General features: G+C 37.0%; 1 protein-coding gene across 4 annotated transcripts in view; it reads right to left on the bottom strand.

Moving 5' to 3' along the window:
- The window catches only part of IRAG1 (inositol 1,4,5-triphosphate receptor associated 1), a 60,913-nt gene that overhangs the window by 31,203 nt on the left and 12,728 nt on the right, over positions 1-16,982 (bottom strand). For all 4 annotated transcript variants that reach the window (XM_058854007.1, XM_058854027.1, XM_058853998.1 and 1 more), the window contains exons 3-4: positions 3,754-3,817; positions 628-733 (exon numbers count right to left, since the gene is read on the bottom strand). The gene's annotated coding sequence lies outside the window, so the exon portion shown is untranslated. The remainder of the gene's footprint in view (positions 1-627; positions 734-3,753; positions 3,818-16,982) is intronic.

Below are 16,982 nucleotides of genomic sequence, written 5' to 3'. Positions count from 1 at the left end.
CTTGAGTATCTCCGGTGAGGGATGCTCACCGGAGGGATCCACACCCTTCCTGGACAATCTGTTCCAGTGCCCAATCACCTGCACAGCGAAGACATTTCTCCTCATGTTCACATGGAACTTCCTGTGCATCAGTTTCTGCCCTTGCCTCTTGTCCTATTGCTCAGCACCACCAGCCAGAGTCTGGATCCATCCTCTGACACCTTCTTTCAGATACTGACAGACATTGCTAGTGTCCCTTCTCAGTCATGTCTTCTATAATATGCCTTTTAGTAACTAAAAGCCTAAATGCTACAGAGCATGCTCTCAAATCTCAGAGGACCAAAACTGGAACCCTAGAGGGTGGCACTTCTCCTTTGAGCAAGGTGAATTGTGCAAAGACTTGGTGTACCTCTGCCCAAGACAACATGGTGCAAGATACTTCTGAAGCAAAATAGCAGAAATGCCCAAAGAGGGGAAAAAAAAACCCCACTAGTTATTAGCTGAGAAAATTCTCATTATTAGTATCGAGGGGAGGCACTGCATTCACAAGGATAACATCAGTAGAAAGCCTGTACCAAAGTCTGAGGATCAGCAGGGCAAAGCACAAATCAATCCTTAGAGTGGCAGTGGATGGCTTGCAATACTTACTGTGACACCTGCCCAGGAATCAGGGAGCTGTCCTCATCAATACATCAGTGTGCTCATCAGTAGATCAGAGTCCTCATGAATACATCACTGCACTCCCTGGCGGTGCCTGCAGGTCACACACACAGCTGAGACCCACCCTGGTGTCTCCACTAGGAACTAATGACTACTGCATTGTAAATTAACCTGCTACAGTCTTCCCTTCCATTTCAGAAATGGGCAAAGAAATGCATTCAGGAACATGTTGGTTTATTGAGGTTGCCAATTACATTTGTCAAAATACATCTGTTGCTTTAAAATAAAAGCAAAAAGAGACTAAATCATTCACAAGAAACACTGAAGCAGTCTCAGTAGTGACAAGTACCTCACCTCAGCTCTCACAGAAGAAAATCTGTCTTGCAAAATCTACAGAACGTGTGAAAGCTTTGGACTACAGAAGCAGCTAAGATCCATGCTTCTATTAGGTTTATTTCACATTATGTTGGAAACTTTATTTTCTCTTTCACTTCAGAAGAGGAATACAAGGCCATCTCACATGAACTTTAATGCAGAACAAATAGATTGTAAAAGTGATCTTACACAAGTATTGTGTTCAGGAAAAAGTAATTATATCATTGCAGTTCCTTGATAATAACTCTGGAAAAGATGCAGCACATGTGACATCATTATGAAGACCAAGATACAGACTCTTTTGAACAGTGGGCATAAAGATTTTTCACAGCAGTGTATGCTGTAGGAACAGCATGTTTTGAGCTTTTCTAGACATGTTGTACCTGTTACAGGTGTTTTTCTAACTCTACAAAAGTGGTAGTTCATGCTTGTATCATGTATTTAGCCACCTCTAACTTCAAATAAGAGTAGAGGAAACTTACTATGAATAAAATCTTTAAAAATTGTTATTAGAGCAAAACAATTAAAGTTCCTAATAGGATGGAAAAGACATATTTATGATTATGTATATGTTAATAAGTCCACAGGTTAGACAGATAGCCATAGCACTGAACATCTGTGTGCTTCAACAATTAAGTTTTTTTGTATCAAACCCAGTCACCAACAATTAGCAACACACCAAACTGAGATGGAAGCGATATAACTAAAAAAAGTTACCTTTTACCTTTACACAGACTTGCTTTTCATCTCTGTAACAAAATCCTGGCATCCTACACAATTTCTGAGTTTGCAAGAACTCAATTTCAAATTTACAAAAAAAAGAAAAGAGAGAGAGAAAATATAAATTTGGCTGTTTATCTAATCCCTCTTAGTGTTCGCCTCATGAATTTATTATGGTTCTGATACATTCGACCCAATGTTGGGTCTGAAAAATCAGGAATGTTTCAAGTCATGGCCAAGGCATGTTTGCAGTCCTACATGGAATTGTAGAAGCTATTGCACCAAAGCGGTTTATTCCCAGTCTTAGCTGAGTTCTTAGCACATACTATACTTAAAAAAGTTATGCAACTTATCTTGAAATAAGAAAGATCTAATAAGCACATCAACTTTCAGTTCATTTTTCAGATTCAAAAAGCAAAAAAACTTTAAAAGAAAAAGGAATAATTCAGGCAGGCTTGTCTAAGAATAGAAAGGGACAAATCCCAAGCTGTGTTGTCCTAGAGATGCAGCACAGAAAGTACAGCCAAGGGAAAAATGGAGGGTAGAAAGATGAATTTATGCCACCTTAACAACCCTCAGATTTGGAGTGGACCGAGTTCAGGCTGTTTCCGACACAATTAGAACCCTACTCTGATTTACTTACACAGCTATCTTGCAAATAGGAATAAGCTTCAAATCTCTGTGCTGATCAGTAGGAAAATTTCTTCTTCTGACTTTGTTTTTTCCTAATACCACTCCAGAAAACCCCGGTGCTGAGGGCTATATTGGAGCAGTGAAAGCTTGCACATAATTATTCATGTTCTTAGGCTTCTTAAATCAAACACCATCTTTGCACACCTTGACAGCATTGCTGCAGTCCACTACACTGCCAGAGTGAGGAGTACTGCATATTAGTATGTCAGTACAAGGATGTAGTTCAATTAATAAACTACATGATTTAGAACTCCAAATGTATTAACTTTCAGTCTTAAGGCTTAGTTTTAACCTGTGCAGTGTTCTTAGAGTCAGTAACCCAGATTTTTTTAAGACTTTATGATGCTTACCCAGCACAAATATCATATATTGTAAATGCAAATGGATATACCATGCTCTGCAAGGAGTTCTGCCATTTTCTGATCAATTACTGCCTCCTGGTACTGGTAGGAAAGGCAAAGGTTTAGAAATTATGGAAACTTAATTATTAGTGAACAAATGTTCTTCCATCACTGATGAAGTGACCTTATGCCCCTTTAGCTGGGCAATGAAAACAGCCCCAGAAAATGTCACATGGAGTCAAAATTTATAGAAATAGGGGGCTTTGTGAGAACACTATACAAGAACTAGAGCAATTCTCTATAAGAACTGAGATGCTTATCTTCATCTCAAAAATGTAGATTGAAAATAAATAAATATCCTTGGAAAATTTATGTCACTGGAAGGTACATTTTTTGTTTTTCAGCACAGCATTAGGGCAGAGTGCAGTCTTGGAGCTTACAGAAATCCCCACCTCTATTTACAAAACCAGGTGACAGACTTACTGAACCCTGAGCTAGAGTGTGGAGACCATGACTAGCCTGGTTCTAAGCCTGGCTCACCTGACAGCTGAACAGCCTTTGGAATCATGCTGCCATTAGCTTTGCCAGCTTTGTTTCCTTTCCACACATCTCCATCAAAGAAGGAAATTATATGTTAATAATACGTGCAATACAGTGAGGTACCAACTGAAACACCTGTATTGGCCCTGAAGACACTGAAAAGGGAGATGAAAAATGTAACTGCACTTTAAAAACAGTCAAGGAGCATGAGCACATATTAGCAACCAAGGCCCTTGAGATAATTTCAAGATCCTGTTGTTTTGGATTTTTTTTTATTTCATTGATCAAGCTCTGTCTGGCTTGTCTCTGTCTTATCACAGAATGTCATTACGTTATTATGGTGTTTTATCAGAGTAAATTATCGCCCCCAAAACTCCATTGTTTCAGAAGTGTAAGAGCTTCATAATTATATTTTAAAATTAAATATTTGCAGAGATTAACTCACATGTCACAGGCAGAGAGGATGTGGGTGAAGATCTACAATCTCAGTATGCACGAGCCTTGTGCACCTACAAAATGAGTTAAAAAAACACAAACAAATTACCTATCTAATTCACCAAATTCTGCTCATTCCCACACTAAGAGGAGACAATCTAAAGGAAAAAAAATAAATAAGAGAGGATGGAGTGCTTTTTAACATTTTGGTCTGTTATTATAAACTTACTGCTTAAAATAGTTAGGAAAAAAATTATCCCCTGAGCTCAAATTTGTAGTCAGATACAGATCAGTGAATGCAGAGAACTTTCTTTTACCACTGTGTAGGCTTAGAGTACAATCTCCAGGAAATAGAGATCTGGGAGCTCTATTCCATAAAAGGGAAAAGTATTTAGAGGCCCTTGGCTTTCAGTGTGTTCTCTCTGCAACTTATTTTACCATAGTAGAGAAAGTTAAGTATAATCAGTTAACTTCCCCTGGCTGAGTCACGGCTGGGTCCGTGTCAGTGAAGGCTCAGAGAAAGGTGCTTTACTCCATCTCCACTGATATCTGGGCACCTGACCCCAAATCCTCTGTCATGTCTCAACAAGAGGACATCAAAAAGTGCAGAAATAAATAGTTAAGAAAGCATTTTATTAATATTTCTTGACCTCATGCTGTGTGTGGTTGAGTCTCACTTGTCAACAACAGGAGTTGCTCGCTCATGGATGCAGCTGAACTGCACAATTCTGAGTGGCTTTTTGTAACTTTTTTCTTTGTTGCCCTGTAAAGTGGTTGTAAAATGTTACTGTATTAATAAGGTACCTTTTTGCACTTTTTGTATAGCTGTAAAAATGTATGGAATTCATGTAGCATTTTGAATTAGGTTTTGCAGCTTTGCAGTACTTAAGACCTAGTGAACTTCTTTCAAACAAAGTCTGAGCAAAACAGGCTGTTTTTCTTATATTTGTACCACAAAAGTGTTTTCAAAGACAAAGCATGATTATAGTTAGGATACACAGTTTGTTGGCATACATTAACGAGCCCCTAAAATTTTAAAAACCCAACAAAACAAACAAGCACTCTAAAAACAGATCCAGAATATCTTAATAGAAACACTTTAAAATTTTGCATTAGGACTCCAAGATCTTTGTATAATAGGAACATTCACTGGGAAAAGGAAAAAAATCCCACAAGTGAAGCTGACTCATGTGCATTCTTGCCCTTTGTGATAAAAGATCCTACGTGGAAACTGGAAGACATTTTATTTATTGTCTGCAACACAGGAAAAAATTGACTAGTAGTTTCCTACTGCATCTCATTTTTATGACAAAAGAGTGTTTTTTCATGTTAAATAGTCAAGTTTGCAAGATATTAAGATCCTGCTTTAGCCAATTTAGCAAACCACAGAGTCATAGCCCCAGGACTAATATAAGGCACCTCTGTGATAACCTTAATGATCTGAGTTCCACCCACACTAACATCCATACAACTGCACAAGGTAAAACTTGGAAGACAAAGCGGTGTTTCTGTTTTTAGGGTAGGGAATAACTCCACTGGGGAATGCAAAGTGTATATACAACCATTGTGTGAATTCAAAGGATCTGTTCTCATTCAGAGATTAATTCCTGAGTAATGATATTCCTGAGCGACTTAAATAATACTTCTTGACAATCACAACACTTCCAGGCTGAAACCTCAGAGACAAGGGATAAATGTGAATAACTCTGTCACAAAAATATTTTAAAGGAAGAAACTAGCAAAAGCTGAAGGAAAATGCAATTTTTAAAAAACTTCCCTCAAAATCAGTGGTTACAGACTTCTTTAGAACTACAAGCTACTTGATTTACAGAGCAGCATGACAGGAAAGAATCTCCTTTTCTGCTTCCTGTTTTCCTCATAGCTCAGGAACACATAAAACTGGATGGTTTTCAATAATCTGCTTGAATGAGAGAAAGGAAAAGTTAGGTCAGGCAGAAAGTAAAATGTTTTGATGCATGTCCAGCCTGACATGCATCCTGGAAGAATATCTCCAGTAATGGGGAGTTATGACACTGTTGAGACTGAAAACCAAAAGGTCTGAGGGTAAAAGGTGATGCTGTTCCATCATCAACAAGACCAACCCCTACAACAAGGCATTTGGTTTGGTTACGTATCAAAAATTTACATCAGAGTTTAAAGAAATCTGAAAACTCCAAAAGGGTTTAGTGGAAAATGTATTCTGGGACTTCTGTACTTAACTCCTAGAGGATCCAATCTGGGGTCAGCTTTAGCTTTTCCTTGTTACACTAAGAGAAAAAGCAATTGGACCTGATTTTACACACAGGCAATCATTTTAACATAGATGAATGGAAATTTAAGACTTATTAAAAGATTGTAACTGTGTCTAGAAATAGGACTTTTCTTTCTGTAAAATGTCAGCTCCATTTGTTTTAGCAATGTTTTTACAGTTTCTGTTTTGTTAGCAGTCAATGTTTAGATTTACTTCTCTTGCAGCTAAGCATCTGGAGGAGTGGCTTACAATGACTTTTTTTGGCTTGCAAGAATTCCAGGCTGAATTTTATGCTGCAGACAATCAGCAAACATATGAAGAATGTACATATTTTAGAAACACTGAGAAGCAGTACACTGAGTACCTTTTTAGACTAGTAGACCCAGATTTTTTTAAAAAGTATTTCTTTTAAGGTAATCCTATTTTAGATGGCCTAAAAACTTCTTAATTCCACTATTTTTTTAGGGGCAACTAGCAGTTAATATTGCATGAATCAAGCTTTTATAAATTACTCTGGTCTGGATGCACATTTTTTCATTTTTAGGGTATTTTTTATTTAGCAGTCAAAAGAACGTAAGGAAATGAGGTTATAAGCAGCAGAGCCTCCCTGTCAAAACAAATGGTTTTAATAATTGCATACAAGTTAAAAAAAAATATTCTGGTTCACTTATAGTTTTATTCATTCTGGGACTTTTCTTTGAACAAATATTCTTGAGACAGAGCTCCAAAATGGTAATTTTATCTGGTTAAGTCTGTACCTAAGTTACTGGACTCTCTTATGAGAAGGATGTGTTACTGACTTCATTTGTTTGTTTCTTTCCTCATCAGTGGGCTTTCAGCTGGAAAAGCAAGAAGAAGCACTGCTCAGCCAGGTGGTTTCTAATTGGGATGAACTTCAGGGTATTTTACAATAAAATTATATATATATATAGTGAAAAAGATGGTACATGTGATATTAAGGAAAAAAAATCCCTGATTTATTCAGTATTATGCATAAGTTAAAGAATTCAGCCAACAGTAGCAAATCTGATGATCAGAAGACTGTCAGATCTCAAGGCATAGTTGCTATATTTCTTAAGTTTCTGATTATTTTTTGTAGACTTTAAGGAAATGCAGTTTAAAGGAAGAATGTGAATATGGAGTGGGAGGATATTTGGCATGTAGAATAAGGATTTCTAAGCATAAGGAACAGCATATAAGAAAGTGTGAAGATAAGAGTGGGAGAAAAGTACACTTAGTGTCATTCAAGAGGGCAGTTCAAAACAAACCCAGAGCTAGGAAGTACCTAGAAAAAAGTCTGCTACAACATAAAGGCATCAACCTTAAAATAGGGTAAAATAAAAAAAAAATTTAAAAAACAATTTAAAAATAATTGAAATGATACATGAGTAAAAAATGTTGCTCTCTTCCTCCTCCTAGACAACTTACTGTTTGAAAGAAAATTTGTTTAGGAGGCAGTGCCAGTCTTGTGTGGGGCTGAAGGACCCTCTGATGCAGGACCTGTGCATTGACAAATCTCCCAAATTGTACAATTCAGAACACCAGGAGATAATAATACCACCCAATGTGCTTTTTGCTAAATGAGTGTCATGTACTCAGTTACACAAAGTCACTTGGGTTTCTTTCTTCTACTCCTCACAGATTTGGAGAAACCCAGATATGTTTCTGCTCTCTGGACTGCATGTATTATACATCACATTCTAGTTACACATTTATTTTTGTCTAAGGTGTAGGCAGTTGGGAGCTTGAGATGATATTTTCTCAAATTGCCACTTGACTATAACCTTAGTAAAAAGAGAACAAATACATTTGTGTGGAGGGGAGACAGATAAGATTGGGGGAAAAAAATCAGTGTAAATTCATCCTTTCATGAATGCAAATTCATCCAAAAAAATTGGTGTAAATTCATCCCTTTTTAAGAAAAACCTTAAGGTTTCTACATGAAGTAAAATTTTTGAAAGCAATTCCTACATAGAAACATTCTATAAATTATTCTGCTTTGCAGGGCAGCAGGGTAGCAACTTTGCATAATTTGGAAAAAAATACTACCAAAGGCCTGACTTAGAAATGTGAATAAGTTGAAGGCAATTAGGGCAGAACACTATTGCTTAGTGACCCTGGAGTCACTAGTTGTTGCTAGTCAAGCAAAAGATTTTCCAAATGAAGAAATTAAACTAAATTCGTTCTTTCCCAATCACAGCAGGTAATCCCAGAGGGCACACTTAGTTGAACAAAACAACAATAAATAACTTTCCTTGGTATCTAAAATGCAATTGTGGGATTTCAAGCAAGGAGATTTCACTTGGCTTTCCATCTTGCATAGATAAGTGACAAAGCAGCAAAACAAGTGTTTTATTCCCATTTTATGCTTCCTGGACACAATCAGATTGACATTTGTTTAGTGATACATGGACACCTAATTTTGCATTGCAAAAATGAATGCACGCCAAAAAAACATGAACATGTTTCATTTCCTTTCAATGAGAAAAGAATTATGAATGTTTTTTCAAATATTGCTGTACACCAGAACAGGAATATCTTCACTATCAAGTTATTCAAACAAACAGCCATTGTGTGGATTTTGACTGCTTACTTTTTTTCTACAGACCTGGTAGCTCACTCATTCACGTTGCAATGTCTCAACTTGGATCTAGGGATACTGTATAGTAGGTTACAAGAATTGTTGCTTTTGCTAGAAGCAGTCCAATTTTATTCCTAGAGTACACATTAAATGTGCAGGCCTAGCTGTCTGTGAAAAAGCAAAGCTCATCATATCACCTCTTCCTTCCTGCCAGCATACAATACAGAAGTGTGAAAAAGCAGTTTGTAATGCCACCTTTTAATTTTTTTTCCTAGAAACAGACACAGGTTTGAAGCCAGCTGCCACACTAATTTCTCTTATCAATATCTAGCTCTAAAAACAGGTATAACAACAAGAGAAGCAGCAACAACAATAATAATAGATTATTAATGCAAAGGATGATTGTTTAATTTAGTATTCTTAAAAGAGGTGGGGTGAGGGATGAAGTCCTCAGTGTCTCATACAGGTGTGATGTCAATGCAAAACTGGAGCCAAAAGCTCTTTCTTTCTCAAAAGATCTATTAATGCAATACAAGATTCTCTAAACACACTTTGTAGATCTTTTGCCCATATTGCTGAATCATCTGCAGATTTCTATGTGCTGTGTTATTCCTTGCTACTGACTGTATGCTTCTGGGACATTATAAATACCCTGACAAGAACCCTTCAGATGACACAGTGTCATTTTCACACCAAGAAGTTCTTACAGTAAGCATTCCCAAACTGATGTAGTTTTTCATTTAAATTTAATTTTTAGAAGGTGTGATAGGAACAGGCAGCATATTTACAGCACAATTCAACTTATGTACTATGTAAAGGAAGACTTTCAGTAGCTTGGATGAAGCCTGGTCTTGATTTTTTTTTTTTAACTGGTATTTAAAAGCTAAGACCCACAATATTCAGAGACAGAAAGATCACCTTGTTACTGGTGCATTTAGCAAAGATATTCTGTGTATATTTTACTGGCCAAGTTAGCAATGAATTGGATTGGATGACGCTCCAATGAGGCATATGCAGAATCAGCAATAAATTCCTCAGTCCCTCTTTTGCTCATTGGGCTAATTGAGGCAGTTATGAATTTCAAGGTGAAACCAAAAAAGTATATTTGATTTAATAATTTGGGGGCTGCACAGGTGTTGCATTAGACAGGATGATGTAGTAATTAAGACATCATCAGAGGTGAAATAAATACTCCAAAATGCACACATCATAAACAAGATGTTAGCACAGACTGTTTCATCAGGCATGCTCATGACATGGCTGTTCCTAAATCTCTCACAGTAAAATATTAATTTGCATTCTTTAAAAGGTTATTTTATAACACAACCACAGCACTGAGCTAAACTTCAGTCATAAATAACATTTGGTGAAATTAGTGAGATTAACCCTTTTGCAAGCAGCCCACACAGCAGCTTTTCATACTTTGCTCAGATTTCCAATCTGAATCGGTACGTGTTCCAAACTCCCAATGCAAACAAAACCTTGAAATCAAAAGGCTGAGGGCAGCTGACTTCTGACTGAAACTTTTAGTAGAGCAGTGCATCATATCACCATTACAACTGACTGACTACACAGATGCTTTATCTCATTACTGAAAGGTAATGGTCTGCCTACTGTTCCTAGTTTGAAAATACCAGTATCCCAAGGGGGAGACAATCTCAGGTAGCACTTGCAAGCTTCTCTCAGGTAATCTCTGGCTGCATCTCTGATTTGAGAAGTGTCATGGTTCTCTCTCCTGCTCTTAGATCCCCAAATCAACTACTTGGCCTGAAATATATGTGGCCAGAAGGAGACTTTTCCCAGTGGCTGCAATCAAGAATCCATGACCAAAATTACAGGGCAGATAATTTGCCCTTTCTTGTCCTTAGTTGAAATACAGATGTGGGAGCTTCAGGAAAATTCAACCTGAGCTCTTTATTTTTATGTGAGGAAAAGGGAGAAAGCATACTGCTTCATCACTTCAGAAAGAACAGATTTGCTGACTTGCAGAAAGGATGGTCTGAAAATGAAAGCAAGCAGTTGTTTATGAGAAAAGAAAAGCAAGTCCCCATTTCCTGTGTTCTCGAAGTTCTGCACACCATCGGAATCCAAAATGAGGGACAAGGGATTATTGCTAGTACCAAAAAAAACCCCAAAACAAACCCAAACCAACTCCAGAGCTGCCTTTCCACTACATCACACAAAGTGTCTACCCACAGAATCTCAGGATTGGGAGCACATGGTAATGATAAAAAGCTAAAAAGGAACAATTCAACCTTTTATTTTTCAGGTGCCCTTAAAAGTAAAGAAATAAATGTTCTCTTACACCATCCACTTCAAAAGCACCTCAACCATTCTATTTGTCTTCCAGGTATTAATACTGAGGACCTGAAGTAGAATTTAGCCATCTACTTGTAATTTCCTTACTTTAACACTGATGTATTCTGCATATCGACCAGAATGAAGTCAGTATTTCCAAATGTGCAACATCAAAGATAACCTTTGATGATTTAAGCGAATGAAGTACATAATTCCTCTTACTTTTAAACTCTTCTCAGCAGGAAGAAAATGAGCTCTATTTTGGCTGCTTGTTAAAATTCTAGATTCAGGATCTTTATAATTTGCACTCTAATTGGGAAATTACCCTTATTGGCTTGCTTCTTCTAGAAAGCACGGTAAGAAAAATATATTCTCATTTTCTTTTAGAAGGATACCAGATATAACACTCTGAGAACACATGGTTTGCTAACCTTATTTCTGCCATTTTCAATTATTGTTTTTCAAAACCTAGTACTAGGAAAGTTGTTGATAAAAATCAAAGCTATCAGGACAAGAAAGGAATTTTTATGCATTGACTGGCACATAGTGTACCAAAACCCCACATTTTTCTGGGTAATTAGACAGTTCAGAAAAAAAGCTTTGAGGAAAACAACAGCTCTGCTCTTCTGGAATAGCACAAGCCAAGTGTAGCAGAATGTTCCTCATGTCCTTTGTCAAAATCTTTCCCTGATAAAATTATTTAGCCAACACCATTCCATTCCTGATTATATCCAGGAGCCGATCCAAAAAGTAATGTACCAGCTTTATGCACAATCTCATCTCATCAACATCCAAAAAAACTCCACACTCATTTGGTATGGTTTTATCAATGTTGTGCACAGAGAGGCCCTAGGAAAGAGATAAACCAGAGAACTACTTCTGCAGGGAAAGAGAATTCTACGCTTTGGGGGCTACATTTCACATACTACTTTTGACATTTTTACCTCAAAATCTACAATCAAAATAAGGGATGTGAGAAGGGCGTAAAAGGAACAGAGTTACCCATATTCTGTGAGGCTTTAACAAAACTCCAGGACATGCCATGGGTCATGATTTGCCATAGAAATATCAGACCTGCTGCAATTGTCTGGTTTTTTCAGGGCACTCCATGTCTGCAGTAAGAGCAGTGAGTAAGGCATGGAATTGCATTTCAGCCCCTCACTTCACAAGCAGCAGTTCAGCTCTGGTGCAAGTGACTGAGTTGGTACAACACCCCTTGTTCCATTTCAGCTGCTAACAGTTTGATATTTCCGGGGAGAGGAGCAAGGAGATAAAGCAGCAAAGGAGCAGCAATCATATCTTGATACTGAGCTAAACTGGCCCAAATTCATGTTCATTTGTCCTGTTTCACTGCACTTTACAAGCTATGCTAGAACTCAGTATTGCTCTTGTCATCATTCTACTAAGAAATTGTGATGTGTATCTAATTATGTTAATTTTATAACTTTATATATGATGAGTCAAAATGGCATTCTGCATTTGCCTATTTATAAACAATATGTATACAATAAGTATGTAGTCTCATACATGAAGATTTATTACCTGAACTTTCATTTCTTTCTTCATGTCAAATAAAGTAAACAAGGTTGCATTAAAGTAATGGAACTCATTATTTTAAGGTTAAAAGAGTGGTAAAGATTTATGGAATGGAAAAGATTCAGTAATTCTAATACATTATGAAATAAAAAATATAAAACCAGGTAAAGGATTTCGAAAACATTTCTTAAAAGAAGATATAGGAACTCATTGTAATTTTAACAATACTATAAATCTATATAGATAAGACTAATTTTTAATAGAAGTGCTGAAATACCAATGCTTCAAAAGTTTTATTGTTAACCAAAGTCTTGGGGTTTTAGAGTGCCTCTGGACAACATTCTGGCAAATGCCAAGACAAAAAAGCTGTGAATCATCTCCCTGAGGTAATGAAGGCAAACTAAAAGCCTTAAAGAGACTCAGATAAAGGCACACAATGAAGGATGCTCATTCTTTCCAAACACCTCCTTCAATATTTTGATGTTGACTTTGAGCTGCTTTATTATCCTGCCCAAACCAAACAAACTTGTGATTTGAGGACTGATTGCTTTGTAATTTTATTACCACTTAAGACTTTCATCCTAGTTACTAACTTTGAGATAATAACTGTCCTAGATAAGAAATTAATGTAATATTTTATGATTAAAAGAATGATAAATTAATACAGGACTGTTCAGCAGTCTAAACTTTGCTATTTCATTAAAATCCTTCACAGAAATCAACAAGTATTTTAATACAGGCAACATGTATTTTTCAAGGAGAGGTTTTGACAAGATTTTCTATGAAGCATCTTAAGGAAACTGCTCCCACAGGAGAAAAGAGAAATAAGTCCTGTAACTGAAGGAAAAAAAATAAAGGACAGAAGTTGTTCTGTGTGCTGCAGACATTACACTTCTGTGGATACTGAGGTGTTCAACATCATTCTGAAGAATCTGGAAAAGTGAGTCTGTAGAGATGATTAAAGATGAGATAGGAAAATCAGAGCTAAAGACAGCCAGGTAGTTTATGAAATACTGAGCACCTGAATAATAAAATGTCAGGTGGAAAAGGCAAATTGATGCACATGAGAATAAGCCAAATATAAAACACAGTTAAATAAGAGCCCATCATTACATTTTACAAGTCAGGAAAGAGATCAGAGTAATTTTGAATACTACTCTGAAAATAACATTCAGCAGCAGCCAAAAAGGCAAAAATGTTAAGAATTCATAGGAAATACCTGGAAACAGGTAAATCTTTAAAACAGGTCTAGTCACATCTCAAAAAAACCAAACAAAACAAGCACACACGCCCTCAAAAAGAACAACAAACCCCCAACAACATAAGAAAAAATGGTTCATAGAAGAAAGACTGGTCAGTAATTGCAAATGGTTTCCATGCAAAAATACACTTCTGGATAGAAACAGGTGAGAAAGTGATGAAGAGACTGAACAGGGTGGCCTATTAATTATTTGCTCTCAATTCTTCACAGGTCATGTGGATAAGGCTGCCAAAAGCAGTTAACAGGCAACTATTTGAGTAGAAAAGAAGTTCCTTCACAACAGTATACAATTAAATTATTGAATTTGTTACCACAGGAAGCTGACAAATAATTGGAGCACAGAAGTCAGTTCAAAGAGAGATCAGATGCATTTAGAGGAGAGGTAAAGTAGTAATTCCATATAGCCCCTGGACCTGGAAAGGCCCAAGCTGCAGATGGTTGAGAACAGTGAGTGCTAAAGAGGAGTTTGGCTTTTGGAGTAACATGAACATGATCCTTATGTGGGATCAGATAAATGGTTTGCAACACTTGGATGTGCAGCCCTTATGTTCTCTGGTGGAAATAGCTTCAACTTCTGAAAGAAACTGATTGTGAGAAAGAAAACAAAGGAAAAATGCCTTTTTGACCATCATGAGTAATTGGCAATGCTGAAGAAATGGGTGGACAGAACAACAGGCAGAAGAAAGAAATAGGAGAAAAGGACTTTTTCTTACATTCTTCTAGTTAATACAAACAGTACATGCTAGGACCACAGCCAGGACTAAGATCCAGGATGATACTGTGCCGGATTCCTAAGCAGCTTCCATGAAGAAGTAAACATATCTCAGTCTGAAGAATGTCTGGCACCTCCATGCTTTGTCACGTTTTAGATTCTTGCAGATGAGCAATCTTCAGATGCTTGTAAGAGGCTATTTAGGTGGCAGGTCACTGAAAGTGTTTTCAGTTCTTTAAGATGCATCATAGAGAAAGAATTGAATTTCACAGGAGAAATGACAGTAAACTAGCACCTTCCAAACTTTGCAGTCTTAGGCACACAGGCACATTTGCTTGCACACACTAAAGGACATTCCCAATTTCATGGGCCTGTGAAGAAAATCCCATTTGTCTTCAATACCTTTTAATAGAAGACACAAATCAAGTGCAAAGTACAAAGGTGCAAATCAATATAGAAACTTCCAGAAAATCGAGAAGCCGAGACTGGCACGAAGGTTTACACAGCTCTCGATTACAAAGTATTGTTGTTGTTCTTCATCTTTTTCCTACTTATTATCACTGAATCCCAGAACAGCCCAGGTTGGAAGAGACCTTGAAAGATCGACCTGCCCAACCCTTTGTGGGAAAGGGAGCCTGGAGGAGATTATTCAGCATCCTCTCTAACTGCATGTTGAAAACCTCCAGCAATGGGGACACAACCACATCCCTGGGCAGGTTGTTCCAGTGAATGATTGTTCTCACTGCTAAAATGTATCTTTTGTATTTTGAGATGACACCTCTCCCTGTCACAAATATTCAGTTGTACGGTGCTGCCTACACTCCTGGTCCAAAAGTGTCACATGTGACTGAGTCAGAAAAAACATGAGAATAATAATAAACAAATTGGGGAAATGTCTTAAGATGCTCTTGCACTCCCACTAGTTTTCTCTTACAGAATATACAGCAGTAGGAATAAAACCATTTTCTGGTACAGAGGCTTGGAATATCTCTTCTCTTCCCCTAGTATTTATTACTAGTTCAGCCAGTATGAACACCAAGTTTTAGTAGGCAAAGAAATGTAAAAACTAAAAATATAAGCTTGGTCTAAGGTACAATGGGTGACCTCCCCCCCTAAGATATTAAAACCTTGAGAAAGGCCACATGACTTCACAACTCTAAAAGTTATTTCACACTGTATTGTGTACCTAGTGAACTCAATCTCTAACAGAAATTCCACAATAAGGTTGCCTTAACAACAAAGAGATTATATATTATCATTACAAGTTTTCATTCACTATGGCTAGATAAAAAAACAAACTACTTTTAATTCTTGTCTAGCAAATTTTGTAAGAAACCTACTCTCTTTTCCACAAAGCACAATCAAAGCTTCTACTCACTACAGAAAGAGACAAACTTCCAATCAAAGCTTCCACTCTCTACTTTGAAGAGACAAACTGTACATTTTGTTTGCCTTTAAACCTGCAAGTTTTCCTTATGCTATTTTGCTGCACCACAATTATGCCTTTAACCTTGGCAGGTCATACCTTGTCCTCCCATTATATGCCTTGCAGAGCAGGACTAAGCAGGGAAAGCTTCCCAATATCGAATCCTGGGAGTACAGGTAAGTAAAGAAACATGACAAACAGTTCTTCTAACACCCAAACCCCAAATTTTCACCTCAGCATCCCTCTTCCTTTTGAAGATCTCAAGCTCAGTTTTGCCCAAGGCATTGAGATTTGATAACCATTATGAAACTTTATCTAGTTTGCTTGTGTCTCTTAATCAATTCAATTAAACTCAACTGAATACCACCTTTGCATTAATCCTATTATAGTTATTAGAATTGATCTAAAGAAATCAAAACTTGATAAGCTGAGGAAGCAATTGTTGTCTTACAGATAATGCAGATACCTGCTTTTTTTGTTGACTGAAATTGCTGTTTTCATTCAAACATTCATCAGTTTGGATATGGCTGGATACAGTTGCTAAATGCTGATCTAAGATCACTTTCAAGTGTTCCTACCAAAACCAGTAACACCAAAGCTGATGTTCTCTGTGGGGAAGGATCAAGACAAGAAGAGCCTAGACCCATTTCATTCTGTCCATCATTTCAATACTATATCATCAACAATACCACTTGCCTTCAACAGACTGAGAAGCATGAGAATATGTACAAAGGGAACCTTTCATGAGGACTCACTTTAGCCTAAGGCCATTTGTCTCCTGAAGTTTTCTGTTACTTTGGTTTGGGTTTTTTGTTTGCTTTTGAATCAATTTAAGTTCCTGTCCTAAAATCAGGAATTTAATTTAGGCTCTCTGAATTGCATTCTGAAGGAACCTTTCACTTCTCAGACGACTGCAGGGAAGGCCAGGGAGACAAACTTCGTTAGGTTAAAATTAATGTTTTTTTTATATAATGTTTTTCCTGAAGTGACTTGCTTCAGATTACCTTCCAAAAAATTTGCTTGGGGCAGTGGAAGGAATAGTAATCTAAAGAGAGACAGCTCCTATCCTTCTCTTAATTCTCAATTATATTGCCTAAGAAATTAAATTCTTAAGAAGTAAAATCTTAATTCACTTTATTAATGTTCTCTTTTATTCAAATCCTAAGCTGCAGTA

The sequence above is a fragment of the Poecile atricapillus genome, chromosome 1 (assembly GCF_030490865.1).
Source record: "Poecile atricapillus isolate bPoeAtr1 chromosome 1, bPoeAtr1.hap1, whole genome shotgun sequence".
In the NCBI taxonomy this organism is placed as follows: domain Eukaryota; kingdom Metazoa; phylum Chordata; class Aves; order Passeriformes; family Paridae; genus Poecile; species Poecile atricapillus.
The sequence above is the reverse complement of the archived record's forward strand: the minus strand, read 5'-3'. Positions and strand labels throughout refer to the sequence as shown.